This window comes from Notamacropus eugenii, chromosome X, assembly GCF_028372415.1.
Source record: "Notamacropus eugenii isolate mMacEug1 chromosome X, mMacEug1.pri_v2, whole genome shotgun sequence".
NCBI lineage: Eukaryota > Metazoa > Chordata > Mammalia > Diprotodontia > Macropodidae > Notamacropus > Notamacropus eugenii.
Window position 1 is genome coordinate 17,880,258 of NC_092879.1, and position 18,011 is coordinate 17,898,268.

The window sequence follows — 18,011 nt, forward strand, 5'->3', positions numbered from 1 at the left end:
TCCTCTCCCTTGCATCATTTCAGGTGAGATGTCCCAGGCTTCTCGAATGTTTCCTACTGAGGTTACTTAACACCCACGGAACTCTGGGACTCTCACAACACTGTTTTGTCTTCTAGGACCTTGGCATCTCCAAGGGCTCCCTCGTGCACAAGCCACCCCCTCACCCTGGCTGCACGGGGTCTTTGTGTTGCGAGTGCCACACAGTGTCGGAGCTATTCGAAGTCTTGGTGGTCAGCCTCACCCTGCCCCTCCTGGCCCCCTCCTGCTCCCCCGCTGGCCCCCGCCCCCGCCCCCGCCCCCATCGTGACCCCTGACAGCTGCTCCTTCAGCTCCAGTTCATCCTGGCCCAGGCCCAGCCCCTGCCCCACCCTGCCCTTCCTTCGACCCCAGTGCCCTGTTCTCACCTGGCCTACCTCTGCCTTCCTTGTCCGCCCGGAATAGAGACACGCAAAGGCAGAGGGACCTCAGCAGCCATGTCTGTGGTGCTGATGGAGTCCCACTGACCCAGACCTCTCGACCGAACGCCGACAGGCTGGGGCTGCAGCCATATCCACACTCATCCCGAGTGAGGCCGTGGCCCAATCTTTCCGTCCATCAGTCTCCAGCCTGTCCTGCCAGCGTGGTCCCACCTCGAGGCCAGTTGGGCTGGGTAAAGTGAGCCCACTTTACAGAAGGGTGCGTCCTGGCCCGGCCCCTCCCAGGGCCAGGAGCAGGAAACCTCGGAGCAGGAAACTCCCCAGGAGATCCCCACAGAGCCCACCTGCCCTCTCAGGGATGGCAACTAGCTGGAGTCTGGCCCTGCCCCCTTCTGCAGTGTCTCCCCGTGCGGGTGCCGGAAAATCCGGAGACCGCTACATCCCAGTGCGGGCCAGAACCAACTGGGGCCTGCACTTCCCCAGCCTAGGGGAAGCGCCCAGGCCCAGGCAGCAATCCAGAGCCCGCCGCAAAGCTGGCCTCGTCTACTCTGCCCTGCTGAAGAACGAGTTGCTGGGAGCTGGCATCCAGCAAGTCCAGGATCTCAGGGCAGGAGACCGAGGCGCGCAACCTTGTGCGCTCCGCAGAAAGAATCTGTTCACCTACTCCCCCAGCATGGCCCACCGCAGCCCCAGCACAGGTAGTGAAGTCTCACCCTACGCTTTATCACCCGTCAGCGAGAGAAGTCAGAACTTACTATCATCTGCACAGGAACTGACCAGCAACATCTCCAGAAGCCCGTTTAAGATCCTCGCGGCCCCTGATCTCCGTGATGACTTCTACCTAAACCTGCTGGACTGGTCTCATCTGAATGTCATCGCGGTGGGCCTGGCCGCCCGTGCTTACCTGTGGAGTGCCACCACCTACCAGTTGACCAGACTCTGTGATCTGTCTGGGGATGGGGACGCGGTGACCTCCGTCAGCTGGTCAGAGCAGGGCAAACTCGTGGCCATAGGCACTCAAAATGGCTTGGTGCAGATCTGGGATGTGGCGGCCCAGAAGAAAACGTGCGTACTGAAGAGCCACACTGGCAGGGTCAGCGTGCTGGCCTGGAAAGCAGACCAGATTTCTTCCGGGAGCAGCGACACGCGAGTGGTGCAGAGAGATATCAGGGCCACCCCACTGCAGTCTGAGCGCCGGCTGCGAGGCCACGAGGAGGAGGTGTGTGGACTGAAGTGGTCCCCGGATCACCAACTGCTGGCGTCGGGGGGGAACGACAACAAGTTGCTGCTCTGGGACCCGGCCAGTTTAAAGCCCGTTCAGCAGTACGCCCAGCACCGGGCCGCAGTCAAAGCCATCGCGTGGTCTCCCCACCAGGATAGCCTGTTGGCTTCAGGCGGCGGCTCTACCGACTGCTGCGTGCGCTTCTGGAATACGCTGACGGGGCAGCAGCTGCACCAAGTCAACACCGGATCTCAGGTGTGCAACCTGGCCTGGTCCAGACACAGCAACGAGCTGGTGAGCACCCACGGGTACACAGAGAACCAAATCGTCGTTTGGAGGTACCCCTCCCTGATTCAAATGGCCAAACTCACTGGGCACACCTACAGAGTTCTGTACCTCGCAGTGTCTCCTGACGGAGAGGTCATAGTCACGGGCGCCGGAGACAAGACTCTCAGGTTTTGGAACGTGTTCCCCAAGTCGTATCCGTCGAGGGCGTCGGGCTCGGTGCTCAATCTCTTCAGCAGAATCCGCTAGCTGCAGACAGCACCGCAAGTCAAGGCACTGCATCCCACCAAACCTGAAGCGCAAGCGCCTGGACCAGCAAGTACCAGGAAACCCTAAAGTTTAATTAGCGGACGGGGAGGAGGGGCGGGGTGGAGCAGCAGGACCTGGAGAACCTCTGGAGATGGTAATTAAATACCTGCTGGTTAATGGTGTTGTATGGTTTGGAGGAGGAGACACTGTTTGGGAAGAGGTAGTGCCGGGGAGGGCAGTCCCTGGGGAGTCAGGAAGCCCCCAATCGGCGTTGGGGGTGGGAGAGGTTCGGTGCGGAGTGGGTTGAGGCCCGGGGAGTGCTGTGAGCAGGAGCAGGGAAACTCCCCAACGGGGTTTTCTCTTCTGCTCCGCAAACTTAGGTCTCGGTTCCGGGAAGCTATTTTGTGTGTGTGTGTGTGTGTGTGTGTGTGTGTGTGTGTGTGTGTGTGTGTGTGTGTGTGTGCGCGCGCGCGCTGCCTGCGTGTTGCTTCCTTCATCTCGGGGTCAACCAGTGCCACTTCAATCAGGTGGGCTGCCCCAGAAGCTGAGACTTTTGGGACCAGCCTTCCTCAGAAGAAACAGGCAGTGCTCCGGCACCCATGGCCCAGGCTTGGAGCCATAAGGAGGGATATGCATGCAGTCTCCCGAAAGTGATAAGACCACGAGGTCGCTGCGGAAGGGGTGATCCCCATGCGTGCCCCACACTCGAGACCATCCACCCCTAAGACCAGAAATGTGTTCGTATTGGGGGGGGGGGTAGCGGTGCGTGGGGGAAAGACCTGATGCTGACAGACGGAATGGTCTCCTTTTAAGAAGATGGGGATAACAGTCCCCTTCAATGGAGATGGAGATGCTTAAGCCCTTCAGCTTGGGGGCGGGGTTGAGGATTTCATTGGAGCTGGAGTAAAATGAATTTGTAACAAAAAAACAAACAAACCACAAACTACTGAGAGGGTTTCCCCCTAATCCCCTCAAGGCTCATCTCCAGGTGTCTCTGAATCTTAGACCTAGAACATGGGTACTAAGTTTGTAGCCCCAGGGAAGAATCTTTGCTCCACCCAGACTGGAGCTCAGGAAGCCCGGAGGTGTTGCGGCTGGTTTCGGGGCCTTTGATGGGGCTTGTCGGGATAGCTGGGTGGGGGTGGCATAAAAGAGAGAGAGAGAGAGAGAGAGAGAGAGAGAGAGAGAGAGAGAGAGAGAGAGAGAGAGAGAGAGAGAGAGAGAGAGAGAGAGATATGGGTGGGATGGGGACATAGCACTGGGAAATCTGGCTCTAGCTTCTGGGCCAAAGTAGATCAGTGCCTCTTGGGAAAAAGCACTCTTGCTGGATGGAGTGAAATGTTTCTTCTTTTTTTTCGAACTGGGCAGTGGTTTTAAAGGGCACGGTGTGGGGCCCTTGGTGATGAATTCTTGGGGTGGGCTTTGTGTCACTTAAAGAGAGACACCAGAGCTTCTGTTCCCAGTAGCCCTGGCCTCCTCAGCCTGGGCTTCCCCCTCAGTCCCGATGGCCATTTGACCTCCATCCGTGGCCCTCTTTCCCATCTTCATTTTCCTCCCTTAGCTACTGGGGGCAGTCAAGAGACTACAGCTGACCAGGTGCATGGAGCATGGTTACCCTGAGGGATAGGACTGGGGGGAGGGGAATCTCCTTAAGGATATTTTGGGACAAAAGATGAAAGAAAAATCCAAAGAGCCCACCAATCACTTCCAGGAAAAATGCCAAAATAATTATTCCCAGGATTGTTATAGCCAACTATCCAGAGAAATTGGATAAAAGAGAACATCTTGCAAGCAAGCAGAAAGAAATAATTTAAGTATGGTGAAACCACAGTTAGGATAAGACAACATTTAGCAGTTTCTGTATTAAAGGATCAGAAGGCTTTGAATATGACATTTTGGAGGACAAGCCAAGAATCAACCAAGAATCACCTACAGAACAAAAATGTGTATAATCCTTCAGGGGGAAAATGGATCTTCAATGAAATGGAGGACTTTCAAGCATTCTTGATGAAAGACCAAGTTGAACAGAAAATCTGGCTTCCTTCCAAATATAAAACTCAAGAGGAGCATAAAAAAGCTAACAGAAAAGGGAAATCAAAATGGACTTAATAAATTTAAACTTTTTATTTCTGTTACTCTAACCAGTGAACCAAGATGGAAGGATTCACAGATTTCAGAACATTCTTGCCCAGCCACCATCCAGCCGGCTGCCTTGTGACCAGGGAAGCATAAGAAAAGAGCTCGTTCTTACTGCAGGGAAGTTCTACAAATTCTCAGCCCCTTCTAAATTTACTACCCACCCTGAAGAAAAGCTTTAGTTGCCCTAGTGGGTCCTATGACTCCACAGAGTATGTCAACTACCTTTAATGTAAACAACAAGAGAAGCTTCAATTATTTCATGAGAAAACTTATACTTGACCAACAGTGATCCCTGGCTCTTGACTTTCTTTGTTGTGTCTCTGCACAATACCTGGCCTGACCCAATGGTGGTGTGGAGATACAACATTCTGTCCTATTGCCACCATAGGGCTGGTGTCATGAGTAAATTCTCTTAAGCAATACAGTGAGCCCCAGTCAGCCTAGCAAACTGACTTATATAATCCATGCAGGTGTGCTCCTTGCTTCTTTCTTTGGAATCAAACACTTTCCTATTAGGGTATAACATACTGAATCCCATTCCTTGGGTGGGGTGTGTCCTAACAAGTTTATTCCCTCTAAAATGGAGACAGGAGAGCCTCAGGGAAACCTGCTCAGCATCAAGTTTAATTAGCCCAGTCTGTCACCAAAATGGTGGAGAGAGCTTTGTTAAGTGATTTGCACAGGGTCACTCGACTTGTAAGTATCAGAGGCAGAATCTGAACTGAGTTCTTCCTCATTCAAAGCACTGGACACAGAGCTAAAATTCAGATTACGGTGCAGTAAGACCCCCTTTCCGGGAGCTCAGGACCCATGAGGCATTAGCTCCCACATTTCCTGACCTCAATGCATGTATGCATACTCTCTCTCTCCCCTTGGTGAACATCAATGTTCATTTCAACCACATGCTATCTCCATTCACATCCATAAAATTCATTCATTCCACAAGCCCTGAGCATTTGTGTTATACTTCACCTTATATGTTGAGTTTTGAAGATGTGGGTAGGTATGGAGTAACTTCCTGAAAACCTCATCTTCCAAGAGGGAATGCATGAATCAGCAGGTTAGTTGTGAGCCTTGGGAGCCCTGGAGGTTCAGGCGCAGCAGATAAAAAGCCAGCCCCTGAGTCACCAGAGTATCAAGCCAGGGGCCAGAGTAATAAGCCCTGCCCCTCAGTGCAAGAAACTTGGGAGACTTCCCCCAGTACCCCAAGAGCAGAGCTCAATTTTAATTCTTACAGCATAGGATGAAAAATCACCAAAGCAACAACAACAACAACAAATCATTGACCACAGAAAGCTACTGTAGTGACAAGGAAGATCAAAACAAACTCAGAAGAGACCAATGATGCCAAAATATCTGCACGCAAAGCTTCAAAGAGAAATCTGAATTCATTTCAGGCCTAAAAATGCCCTGAAAGAGCTCACAGAGGACTTTAAAAATCATATAAGAGAGACAGGAGAAAAATTGGGAGAAGCAACGAAGGGTAAGCAAGAGAATCATGAAAAAAGGGTAAACAGCTTGGCAAAGGAAACATACAAATGGACAATGGTGTACAAAAATTCACCTAAGAAAACTTCTTATAAAGGAGTATTGGTCAAATGGAAAAGGAGGTACAGTAATCCACTAAAGAAAACAACTCCTTAAAAAGGAGAATTGACATGATGAAAAACTCAATACAAAATCTAAACAAAGAAAATAATTCCTTTAAAATTAGAACTGAGCATGTTAAGCTAATTTAATGACACTGAAACTGCAAGAAAAAATAAAATAAAATCAAGAGAACAAAAATATGGACAAAAATGCAAATAAAATTCCTCATTTCAAAAACCACTGACCTGGAAATTAGATCCAGTAGACATAATTTCATAATTATTGGAATACCAGAAAGCAATATTCAAAAACAAAAAAAGAGCCTGGGCAACATCTGTCAAGAAATTTTCAGGGGAAACTGCCCTGATATCCTAGAACCAGAGGGTAAAATAGATTTTGTTTATTTTTATTTTATTTTATTTTTAATTAATTTATTTGACTTTTAACATTCATTTTAACAAAATTTTGGATTCCAAATTTTCTCCTCATTTGTCCCCTCCCCCCACCCCAAAAACACAGAGCATTCTGATTACCCCTATCACCAATCTGCCCTCTCTTCTATCATCCCTCCCTTCCCTTGTCCCCATCTTCTCTTTTGTCCTGTAGGGCCAGATAACTTTCTATACCCCCTTACCTGTATTTCTTATTTCCTAGTGGCAAGAACAGTACTAGACAGTTGTTCCTAAAACTTTGAGTTCCAACTTCTCTTCATGCCTCCCTCTCCACCCATTCCCTTTGGAAGGCAAGCAATTCAATAGAGGCCATATCTGTGTAGTTTTGCAAATGACTTCCATAATAGTCTTGTTGTGTAAGACTAACTATATTTCCCTCCATCCTATCCTGCCCCCCATTGCTTCTATTCTCTCTTTTGATCCTGTCCCTCCCCAAGAGTGTTGACTTCAAATTGCTCCCTCCGCCCATTGCCTTCCCTTCCATCATCCCCCTCGACCTGCTTATCCCATTCTCCCCCACTTTCCTGTATTGTAAGATAGGTTTTCATACCAAAATGAGTGTGCATTTTATTCCTTCCTTTAGTGGAATGTGATGAGAGTAAACTTCATGTTTTTCTCTCACCTCCCTTCTTTTTACCTCCACTAAAAAGTCTTTTGCTTGCCTCTTTTATGAGAGATAATTTTCCCCATTCCATTTCTCCCTTTCTCCTCCCAATATATTTCTCTCTCACTGCTTAATTTCATTTTTAAAGGTATGATCCCATCCTATTCAATTCACTCTATGCTCTCTGTGTGTGTGTGTGTGTGCGTGTGTGTAATCCCACCAACTACCCAGATACTGAAAAGTTTCAAGAGTTACAAATGTTGTCTTTCCATGTAGGAATGTAAACAGTTCAACTTTAGTAAGTCCCTGATGACTTCTCTTTGCTGTTTACCTTTTCATGCTTCTCTTGATTCTTGTGTTTGAAAGTCAAATTTTCTTTTCAGCTCTGGTCTTTTCATCAAGAATGCTTGAAAGTCCTTGATTTCGTTGAAAGACCATTTTTTCCCCTGAAGTATTATACTCAGTTTTGGTGGGTGGGTGATTCTTGGTTTTAGTCCTAGTTCCTTTGACTTCTGGAATATCGTATTCCATGCCCTTCTATCCCTTAATGTAGAAGCTGCTAGATCTTGTGTTATCCTGATTGTATTTCCACAATACTTGAATTGTTTCTTTCTAGCTGCTTGCAATATTTTCTCCTTGACCAGGGAACTCTGGAATTTGGCCACAATGTTCCTAGGAGTTTCTCTTTTAGGATCTCTTTCAGGAGGTGATCAGTGGATTCTTTCAATACTTATTTTGCCCTCTGGTTCTAGAATATCAGGGCAGTTTTCCTTCATAATTTCATGAAAGATGATGTCTAGGCTCTCTTTTTGATTATGGCTCTCAGGCAGTCCCATAATTTTTAAATTGTCTCTCCTGGATCTATTTTCCAGGTCAATTGCTTTTCCAAGGAGATATTTCACATTATCTTCCATTTTTTCATTCTTTTGGTTTTGTTTTGTGATTTCTTGGTTTCTCATAAAGTCATTAGCCTTCATCTGTTCCATTCTAATTTAGAAAGAGCTATTTTCTTCAGTGAGCTTTTGGACCTCCTTTTCCATTTGGCTAATTCTGCTTTTGAAAGCATTCTTCTCCTCATTGGCTTTTTGAACCTCTTTTGCCAATTGAGTTAGCCTATTTTTCAAGGTGTTATTTTCTTCAGCATTTTTTGGGTCTCCTTTAGCAAGGTGTTGACCTGATTTTCATGCTTTTCTTGCATCTCTCTCATTTCTCTTCCCAGTTTTTCCTCCACCTCTCCAACTTGATTTTCAAAATCCTTTTTGAGCTTGTCCATGGCCTGAGCCCATTGAATATTTATTTTGGATGTTTGGGATACAGAAGCCTTGACGTTTATGTCTTTCCCTGGTGGTGAGCATTGTTCTTCGTCCTTGGAAAGGATGGGAAGAGATATCTGTTCACCAAGAAAATAAACTTCTATGGTATTATTTTTTCCCCTTTTCTGGGCATTTTCCCAGCTGGTTACTTGACTTCTGAGTTTCCTCTCCACCTCCACCTCGCCTCCAGATCTGCCCAGCCAGCGCTTGGGGTCTGAGATTGAAATGTTGCTTCCCAGCCTCAGGGCTTTGGCGGGAGCGGGGCTGCTATTCAGTGTGAGATTAAGTTCAGGTACTCAGGTGGGGGCAGGGCCACCTCACAGGGCTTATTTCACTCAGGGGGTTTATGCAGAGACCTTCAACAATGGATCTGAGCTCCTGCCTGCTTTGGGAGCTCCTGTCTGCTGCTACCCCAGCTGCTGCCACCTGAGGGGGCCTGAGTTATGGGGACACCCCCTCCCCTCTCGGCCAGCCAAAGAGACTCTCTCACTTACCTTTGGCCTGTGGGTGGAGGGACCTGCACTGATGCTGGAGATTCTGTCCCTGAAGCCTGCTGGGATCTGCTCCTCTCGGTGCCGCACTACCAAGGAGGGCTGGGCTCTGGTCCGGGTATGGTGCACGACGGACCTTTGGTGTCGGTTTTTCGGGGCTCTCTGGAACAGAAATCTCCTCCAATCCGTTGTTCTGTGCCTTCTGTTCCAGAATTTGTTTGGAGTTCTTCTTTACAGGTATTTTATGGGCTGTGGTTTTGGAGCTAGCATATGTGTGTCTTTCTACTCTGCCATCTTGGCTCCTCCCCAGTAAAATAGATTTTGAAAGAATCCCTCGATCACCTGCTAACAGATTAGAAAATGAAAACTTGCAGGAAAAGTAGAACCCAATTCCAGAACTCTCAGATGAAGGAGAAAAAAGTACAAGCAGTCTAAAAGAACCAGCTCAAATACTGAGGAGCCACGGGTAGGATTATACAATATTGGGCAACTTCTACATTAAAGGATTAGAGGGCTTGGAATATGATATTCTGGAAGGTAAGGGAGCTTGGATTATCAGCAAGATTCACGTACGCAGTGTAACTGAGTACAGTCCCTCAGAGAAAAATGGATATTCAATGAAATAGAGGACTTTGAAGCATTCTTGATGAAAAGACAAGAGTTGCATAGAAAATTTGACTTCCAAATACAAAACTCAAGAGAAGCATTAAAAGGGAAACAAGAAAGAGGAATCATAAGATACTAAGTAAGATTAACCTATTTACATTCCTACATGGGTTCTCATAAGAAATTTATCATTAATAGGGAAGTTAGAAGGAGTATATATAGACAGAAGGCAAAGGCATGAGTGGAACATGAAGGGATCATATCTAAAAAAATAAAATTAAGGGGTGAGAAAGAGGAATGTCCTGAGAGGGAAAAGGGAGAGGTATAATGGGGGTAAATCATCTAAAAATGGTAAGAAAAACATTTCACAGGGGAGAGAAAGATGAGAGAAGTGGCAAAGAATGCTTGCAAGTGACTCTAATTGGAAGTGGTTCAAAGAGGGAATAACCTGCACGCTCAAATGGGTATTCAAAGCTATCTTACCCTACAGGAAAGTAGGAGGAGAAAGGCTTAAGAGAAGGGGTGTGTGTGAGAGAAGAGAGAGCAGATTGGGGGAACTAGTATTCAGAAGCAAAGCACTTTTGAGGAGACAACAGAATAAACAGTCAAACAGGATGGAGAGAAATACTATTAGCAACTGTAACTGTGAAAAAATTCTGAAAGTCAAGATTCTGTGATAAAAGCCTCATACCTCAAATACGTAAAGATATGAGTCAAATTTATAGAAATAAGAGCCATTCTCTGACTGATAAATGATCAAAAGGTATGAAAAGTCAGTTTTCAGATGAAATATTTAAAGCTATCTGGAGCCATATGAAAAAATGCTCCAAATCACTGCTGAATAGAGAAATATAAATTTAAAAAGTTCTGAGCTACTTCTTCACACCTAAAAATTTGGCTAATAAGACAGAAAAGGAAAATGCCAAATGTTGCAGGAGATATGGGAAAATTGAGACATTAATACACTGTTGGTAGAGTTGTGAACTCTACTATTCTGGAAAGCTATTTGGAACTATGACCAAAGGGCTATAAAATCGCACATACCCTTGGACTTGCCAATACCACTGCTAGGTCTGTATCCCAACAGAGATTTTTTACAAAGGAAAAAGGAAAAGGACCTATGTGTACAAAGATATCTATAGAAGTTCTTTTCTGGTGGCAATGAATTAGATATTGACAGGATAGCCATCAATCAGCGAAAGGCTGAACTACTTGTGATATATGCTTGTAATGGAATACTATCATGCTATAAATATTATGAACAGGATGCTCTCAGGAAAACCTAAAAAGAATTACATGAACTGATGGAAAGTGAAATGGGTAGAACCAGGAGAACAATGTACACAGTAACAGCAATGTTGTAAGATGATCAGCTGAGAATAACTTAGTTATTCTCAACAGTACAATGATACAGGACAACTCTGAAGTACTTAGGATGAAAAATACTATCTATTCCCAGAGAAAGAAGTGATGGCATCTGAAAACAGAACAAAGCATACATTTTTTCCTTCTTTATTTTAGTTGGTGTTTTTTTTTTTTTTTGGTCTATGTTTTCTTTTACAAGAAGACTAATAAGGAAATGGGTTTTACATGACTACGTATGTATAAGCTATATCAGATTTCTTGCCTTCTCAATGAGGGGAGTCAGAAGAGAGTAAGGCAGAGAATTTGGAACTCAAAATTGAAAAAACAAATGTTAAAAAATACTTTCTTTGGTATTGGCTAAGAAACAGAAGGGTAGACAAGTGGAATAGACTAGGCACTCAAGACACAGTAGGCAAGGAATATAGCAACCTCCTGTTTGATAAACCCAAGGACACCAGCTTCTGGGATAAGAACTCACTGTTCGACAAAAATTACTGGGAAAACTGGATAGCAGTGTGGTGGAAACTAGGCATAGACCCATGCCTGACACCCTACATAAGAATAAAGTCCAAATAGGTACATGATCTAGGTATAAAGATTGACACCATGGACAAACTGGAGGAGCAAGGAATAGTGTATTTATCAGATTTATGGAGAAGAGAAGAATTTTTTTACTAAAGAAGAGATAGAAAGCATTATGAAATGCAAGATGGATAATTTTGATTACATTAAACTGAGAAGTTTTTGCACAGCCAAACCCAATGCAACCAAAATTCGGAGGGATGTAGTAAATTGGGAAAGAATTTTTACAGTTAATCTTGGAGATAAAGGCCTCATTTCTAGAATATATAGAGATCTGACTCAAATTTACAACTATACAAGTCATTCCCCAATTGATAAATGGTCAAAGGATATGAACAGGCAATTTTCAGAGGAAGAAATTAAAGATATCTATAATCATATGAAAAAATGCTCTAAATCACTTTTGATTAGAGAGATGCAAATCAAAACAACTCTGAGGTACTACATCACACCTATCAGATTGGCAAATACGACAGAACAGGAAAATGATAAATGTTGGAGAGAATGTGCAAGAGTTAGAACACTAATTCATTGTTATAACTTCGTCATAATGTAAGAACTTAAAAAAAAATTCCCAATGATTATCTAAGGCAAAATGCCTTCCACACTCAGAGAAAGAACTATGGAATTCATTCGCAGAATGTATCAGATCATGTTTGTGTGTGTGTGTGTGTGTGTGTGTGTGTATATTATGTTCTTATTTGTTATATGATTTCTTCCATTTATTTCAGTTTGTCTACATAGCATGATGATAATGAAAACGTATTCAATAGGAAAGTATATGTAAATCCTATATAGAATTGTATGCCGTATTGGGGAACGAAGGGGGTGATGGGGGGTAGGTGTGGGGGGGTTAAAATCTAAGTTTTATGGTAATGATTGTAGAACATTTAAAAAGTAAAATAATAAAAAATATTTTACATGCAATTGGGGAAAAATAAAATACTAAGTAAATATTTAAAAGAAAAAACATAAGTTTTTCTGCATTCTGCAGACCCTTTACATAATGTGAATTTACCCGTGGATGTGCAAAACAACGGGAGGGAGGCAGGCAGGAGCTGTGCCCCCACGGGGAAATGTTTGACATATTGTTCAAGAACATGGACAAGGAGTGGCTGGGCACAGGAGAAGCAAGAGCAGAAGGAAGAACACATGGCTATCGGGGCCAGCCACTCCAGGGCCTGGCTGGAGCTGACAGGAAGAACATGCTGGCAGGCAGACAGATGGGGGCTGGACACAGAATATTCAGGAGAGGCCCAGACACACGTTTCCCCAAGGCAGATGGACAAAATACCAAACATCATCAACCAAACTCTCTGGTGGGTTGGCCGACTAAAACCAAGGTCTCCTCTCTCAGCGCTGGAGGTCTCAAGCCAAGCCCTCATCCAGTAGTGCTGGTGGTTTTCTCTCTATAGTTCCCTTCTTCTACTTTCACATGGAGGACTTTTTAAAGGCTTTTTGGGAGGTGGCAGGTAGGAGGTGACAGAGGTCCAAGCCAGCAACAGGAGCAGAAAGAGATCCCATTGCACTCTGGTAAAGTTTACATGGGTGGATCTTTGGCAATGCTGATTTCTCATAGAATTCCTTACATACAGTTCAATTTTATAACGTGAATTTACATAAAGCAACATCTGTCTGCATTCCTTTCTATTCCCATTCAGTTTTCTCCAGAGGCCTTTCATAAATAAGCTTTCAAGGATTCTATTCTGTTTTCTACTCCATTTTGTTACCTGCTTCCATTATATGAATGAGTTTATCCCTCTGACATTTTTAGGATTACTAATTATGCATTTCCCTCCATCCTATTTTCTTGTGTTTCTCCTTCTCTCTCTCTCTCTCTCTCTCTCTCTCTCTCTCTCTCTCTCTCTCTCTCTCTCTCTCTCTCTCTCTCTCTCCCCTGTCATTCCTCTAATGTCTGCTTTTCATAAGGACAGTGCCTTCTTTTATCTGCCCAACTTTTTAGCACTACTTTTATTTTCTCCTATCTCCTTCTCTTACTTACCTCTAGGGCGAGATGGAATTTTAGGATCAATTGTGTCAATATTTATTTTCCCTTTTTGAATGAATTTAGTTGACTGAGCTCCAAGAACTGGCTACCTGACATTCCCAGCCCCAGCCCCTCCCCACCCTGCATTTTTCAATCCAATGCAAAAGCTCTTCCTTGCATGCCTATTTAATATGCAATCATTTCCCCCATTCTTTCTCTCCGTTCTACCTTTTCTCAGAGCATCCATATTTCTCCCCTATTTTTTTTACATCATCCCCACCTTATTTGGCTCATTCTCAAACCCTGTTTCTAGAGAGAATCCTTCTACCTACTTGAATAACGATAAAATTCTTAGAAGATATGCATTTCATCTTCTCTTAGAGAGAGAGTTCAACCGTATCATTTCGCTTATGGAGTCTCTTTCATATTTACCTTTCAAAGCTTCTTTTGAGTCTTTTATTTCAAAGTCACATTTTCTTTTCAGCTCTGGTCTTTTCATCAGGAATGCTTCAGAGACCTCTGTTTCATTATTCATTTTTTTCTCGATATGTTTCCCCAGAGAGTAAGCCTATAGTAACTGGAATGTTGTCAGAGAGAGCATCTTCTGCCACAAGTATCTTTTCTTCGGAATGTTCAGAGAGTAGAGGTGGTTCCCCAGAAAGCAAGCCTGGAGTAAGCAGAATGTTCTCAGATTGTGTCTTCAGCCCCAAATGTCTTGTCTGCTGAGTGTTCGGAGGCTAGATGTGCTTCCCCAGAGAGTTAGGCTGTAGTAATTGAAATGTTCCCAGAGAGACTGTCTCCTGCCACAAGTATCTTTTCCTCTGAATATTCAGAGAGTAGACGTGCTTTCCCAGAGAGCAAGCCTGTAGTAAGTAGAATGTTCTCAGAGTACTCCACCCATAAGTATCTCATCCACTGAATGTTCAGAGGCTAGATGCGTTTCCCCAGAGAGTAAGCCCGTAGTAACTGGAATGTTCTCAGAGAGTGTGTCTTCTGCCTCAATTGTCTTTTCCTCTGCGCACTATAGTTACGTTGACTACTTCTCCCTCCTAAAACAACAACAAAAAATATCATTTGTCACATGGCAAGGCTCTCAGGGAGGAGGAGAGGAAGAGGGAGAGACACATGGGATAACATGATATAAGGTACATAAAACACCAATAAAAAGCTTTTAATTGAGGTCAAGTATCTAAATGTTATTCATGGGGAGGTGGGAAGGGGAAAGAGAGGGGTCTTGGATGTGCAGCGTGATTCTCTGCAGCCTCAGGATCAGGGTTTGGCTTGAGACTTCCAGCGCTGAAAGAAGAGATTTTACGATGTTCTGCCCATTTATCTTTGTGTCTGGAATCTACCTGGCTGTCTTCTATCCATTCGTGCTTGTGTACCGGGTGTCTTTCTTCGATTCATGTGTAACAGCCTTTCCTTTCCTGTTTGTGGCCGTGTCCCGCCTCCAGGTGTCTATCCCTGGCTTGTTCTTCTTTTCGATTCTAGTCAGGCCATCATGTGAATGGCCCCACCATCATCTGATCCTTCCTTCTCTTGCTCTGACTTCTTGGTCTCTGGGTGCCACATGTCCTTAAACCATCTGCTTGCACCCTCCCTTCACTGTCACCCTCCCTTGCCCAACAGTCCATTTACACAAAGCAAGAACTCTAGTTGAAATAACAGCAACAAAAACCGACGGCATAAGTGTAAAGGTATTTGTCAGGAATTTGATAGAACAACACCTCACAGAATGTATCAAATTAAACTATAAGGGAATACTTGAAGTAAATATGATCATTAAAATGATAGTGAGAAGTGAGGAAGACTACAAATGAAGCATATAAAATATGAAGCTATAATCATTAATAATTGCTGTAACTTAGACCAACACCTCCCTAAGTTATCCATTCCTTAGGTATAGATTTAGGTCTCCTACACAGAGAAATACGAATGGCCTAAGTAAACAATCAACAAGCATTTTTTAAGTACTTCCTGCAAAACAGGAACTGGGCTAGGTTCTAGAGATGCACTGTCCCTAGCAACTAGAAGCTTAGGTTCTAATGAGACAGAAAATACATAAAAGTATGTGAATATTAAAGACAAATAAAGGCAAAGTACAAGGTAGACTGAAAGCCAGGTCACTAACAGTTGGGATCAAAAAGGCTTCATGGAATAGGTGATGCTTGAACTGGGTCTGGATGGAAGAGAGGAATTCTCTGATGCCCAAGGAACTCTTCTTCAGAATCGGAAGGGCTCAGAGTTAAAGTTCTGCCTCACATCCATGCTAGCAGCATGACTACAATCAAGTCACCTAACCTCTCAGTGCTCCAGACCACTCTGTAAGATCCCGGACACTTTCATATAGGTTGGCAAACTTACTGAGGAGGCAGAAAGATGAAAGAATGCTTGATTTGGAACATTTGGACTTGCCCTTGCCTGAGGCCCCTTGAGCCTGGATTTGAACCCACATTTTCCTAACACCAGGCCCAGTGCTCTAACCAGTGAACCTTTGAGATGGAAAGATTCAGAGATCCTAGAAGGCTATAGCCAAGTCTCTCTCCAGGAGGCTACTTTCTAAGAAAAAAGCTCATTCTCACTGCAGGGAAATTCCAGAAGTGCTCAGTCCCTTCTAAATTCACCAGCCACCCTGAGGAAAAGCTCTAGTTGTCCTACCTGACTTGGGTACTCCCCAAATAGCTTTATGTACAGTAGGTGCAACAGTCTGTGAGTGGGAGCTATCACCCCAAAGAGAATGTAAACTACTTTTAATGCAAACAGCAAGAGAAGCTTCAACTGTCCCTGGGGAAAACTTGGTATAAATAAAAATAATCCCCGGTCATCCCTGGCTTGTGGCCTTTTTTGTTCTCCTCCCGCACAATACCTGGCCTGACCCATGGGCAGTGCAGGATAAAAACTCTGCCCTGTTGCCACCACAGGGCTGGTCTCCTGAGTAAGTTGCCTTACACAACACAATTACTTCCAGGAAGCCCAGTAAATTCAACGTATATAATCCTCATTGTCATGGCCTGCATCTTTCTTTGGAATCACACACCTTCCCATTAGGGTATATGAATAAGAAATTAGATTTTCTTATTAAAATTGTAATATCATTCAAATTTAATAGGCCTGAGCTATTGAACGTTTAGTCTCAGGACTTGACCATTCTTTAAACCTTGTATGTCCTTGGCAATAAAAACAGGAACTCGCCACTCCTGAAACTGCTTATGTTCAAGGGAAGGTGGCCCCTTCCTTGAGCATAAGCACTTGACAGTGATAAAATGTGCTGAGCTTCAAGGTTTTTGAACATGTCAGCAATTAAAAAGCCAGAATTAGACCCAGACACACAAACTGCATATGCTAGGGAAGTAGGCTAAAACTCTGTATGTAACTGCCTTGGCCGAGAGCCTTCTTTTTTGCGAACCCTATAAAAAGCTCGGACCACAAAGTCCTGTTGAGCCTCACCCGTGAGAGGACGCTTCGCGCGGGACCATCTTTACACAATTTGTTCCGGCTGCAACGGGGCTCCCAGCCGATTAGCCTCACCCGTGGGAGGACGCTTCGCGCTGGACCATCTTTACACAATTCAAGTTGTTTTGGCTGCGACGGGGCTCCCAGCCGATTGAGTTATTGGAGGTTCCCTTGAATTGGTGATGTATTCTCTTCCTCTATCTATCTATTGTAATTATAGCCCTTGTATTAATAATCATTATATTTGCCCTCTGCTTCTTCTGCTGTCCTAAACTGTCTGTACCGTGCCTTGTGTAATTAAAGCTTTTTACTTTCGTTTTGATTGAGTCCGAGAGCGTCATTTACAGGAGCGAATCCGAACTTTCTTAATACAGTATAGCATAAGGATTTCCACCCCTTGGATGATGCGTGTCCTATCAAGTTTGTTCCCCTTGAAACGGAAACAGGAGAGCTTCGGGAAAAATGCTCTCAACATTGAATTTAATTAGCCCAGGCTGGCACCAAAATGGTGGAGAGAGGTTAAAAGGCTGGAAATTTGTTTCACTCTGGGTTTTTTTGTGGGTTATCCTGCTCTAGAAGTTGTTTAGACTCATTTTAAACAGGTATTTGGAGGGTTTGGGGGGAAAGCTCAAATGAGTTCCTGCTTTTAACTCTGCCAGCATGGCTATCCCCACGCCCAATAGACACTTGTAACTCTTAAGAACTGTATCTCTAATAGGGCTGCGAGAAGGAGTATGTACAGACCGAGAGCGTGTGTATAATTTGGCTTTGATGGCATGAAATAAAAAATTAAGGAGTGAGAACTTGGGCTGTACAGGGAGAAGAGGGAAGGGAGAGGTAGAATGGAATAAATAATGTCACATTTCAAGGTGCAAAAGACCTATTGCAGTGCAAGGAAAGAAGGGAGGGGGTGGGCATGGCCTGAAACTTTTTCTCAATAGATTTGACTCGAAGAGGAAATGGCATACACATTCAGCTGGATGTAGAGGGGGACAGGAATACGTGGGGGCACTGATGGAAGGGAGGACCCATTGAAGGATGGGGTGGTCAGAATCAATGCACTACTGAGGAGGGATAGGGTGAGAGGGGAGGGAAAGAAAAGTATAAACAGTGTTAATACACAGTTAGTGATCATCACTGTAAATGTGAATGGGATGAAATCCCCCATAAAAGAGGAACAGATAGTAGAGTGGATTATAACCCAGAATCCTACTGTATGTTGTTTAGAAGAAACATTTGAAGCAGAGACACAGAGTA

General features: G+C 44.5%; 1 long non-coding RNA gene and 1 pseudogene across 1 annotated transcript; one reads left to right on the top strand and one right to left on the bottom strand.

Annotated features, from left to right (window-relative positions):
* Positions 1 to 315: 315 nt before the first annotated feature.
* Positions 316 to 2,278, top strand: LOC140515419 (fizzy-related protein homolog pseudogene; annotated as a pseudogene).
* A 4,092-nt stretch (positions 2,279 to 6,370) lies between these two features.
* Positions 6,371 to 17,109, bottom strand: LOC140515263 (uncharacterized). Its single transcript, XR_011970919.1, has 4 exons — positions 16,749 to 17,109; positions 13,734 to 14,350; positions 8,765 to 9,106; positions 6,371 to 8,323 (listed from the first exon to the last, which is right to left on the bottom strand). It is a non-coding gene; the product is annotated as an uncharacterized lncRNA (long non-coding RNA).
* Positions 17,110 to 18,011: the final 902 nt, after the last annotated feature.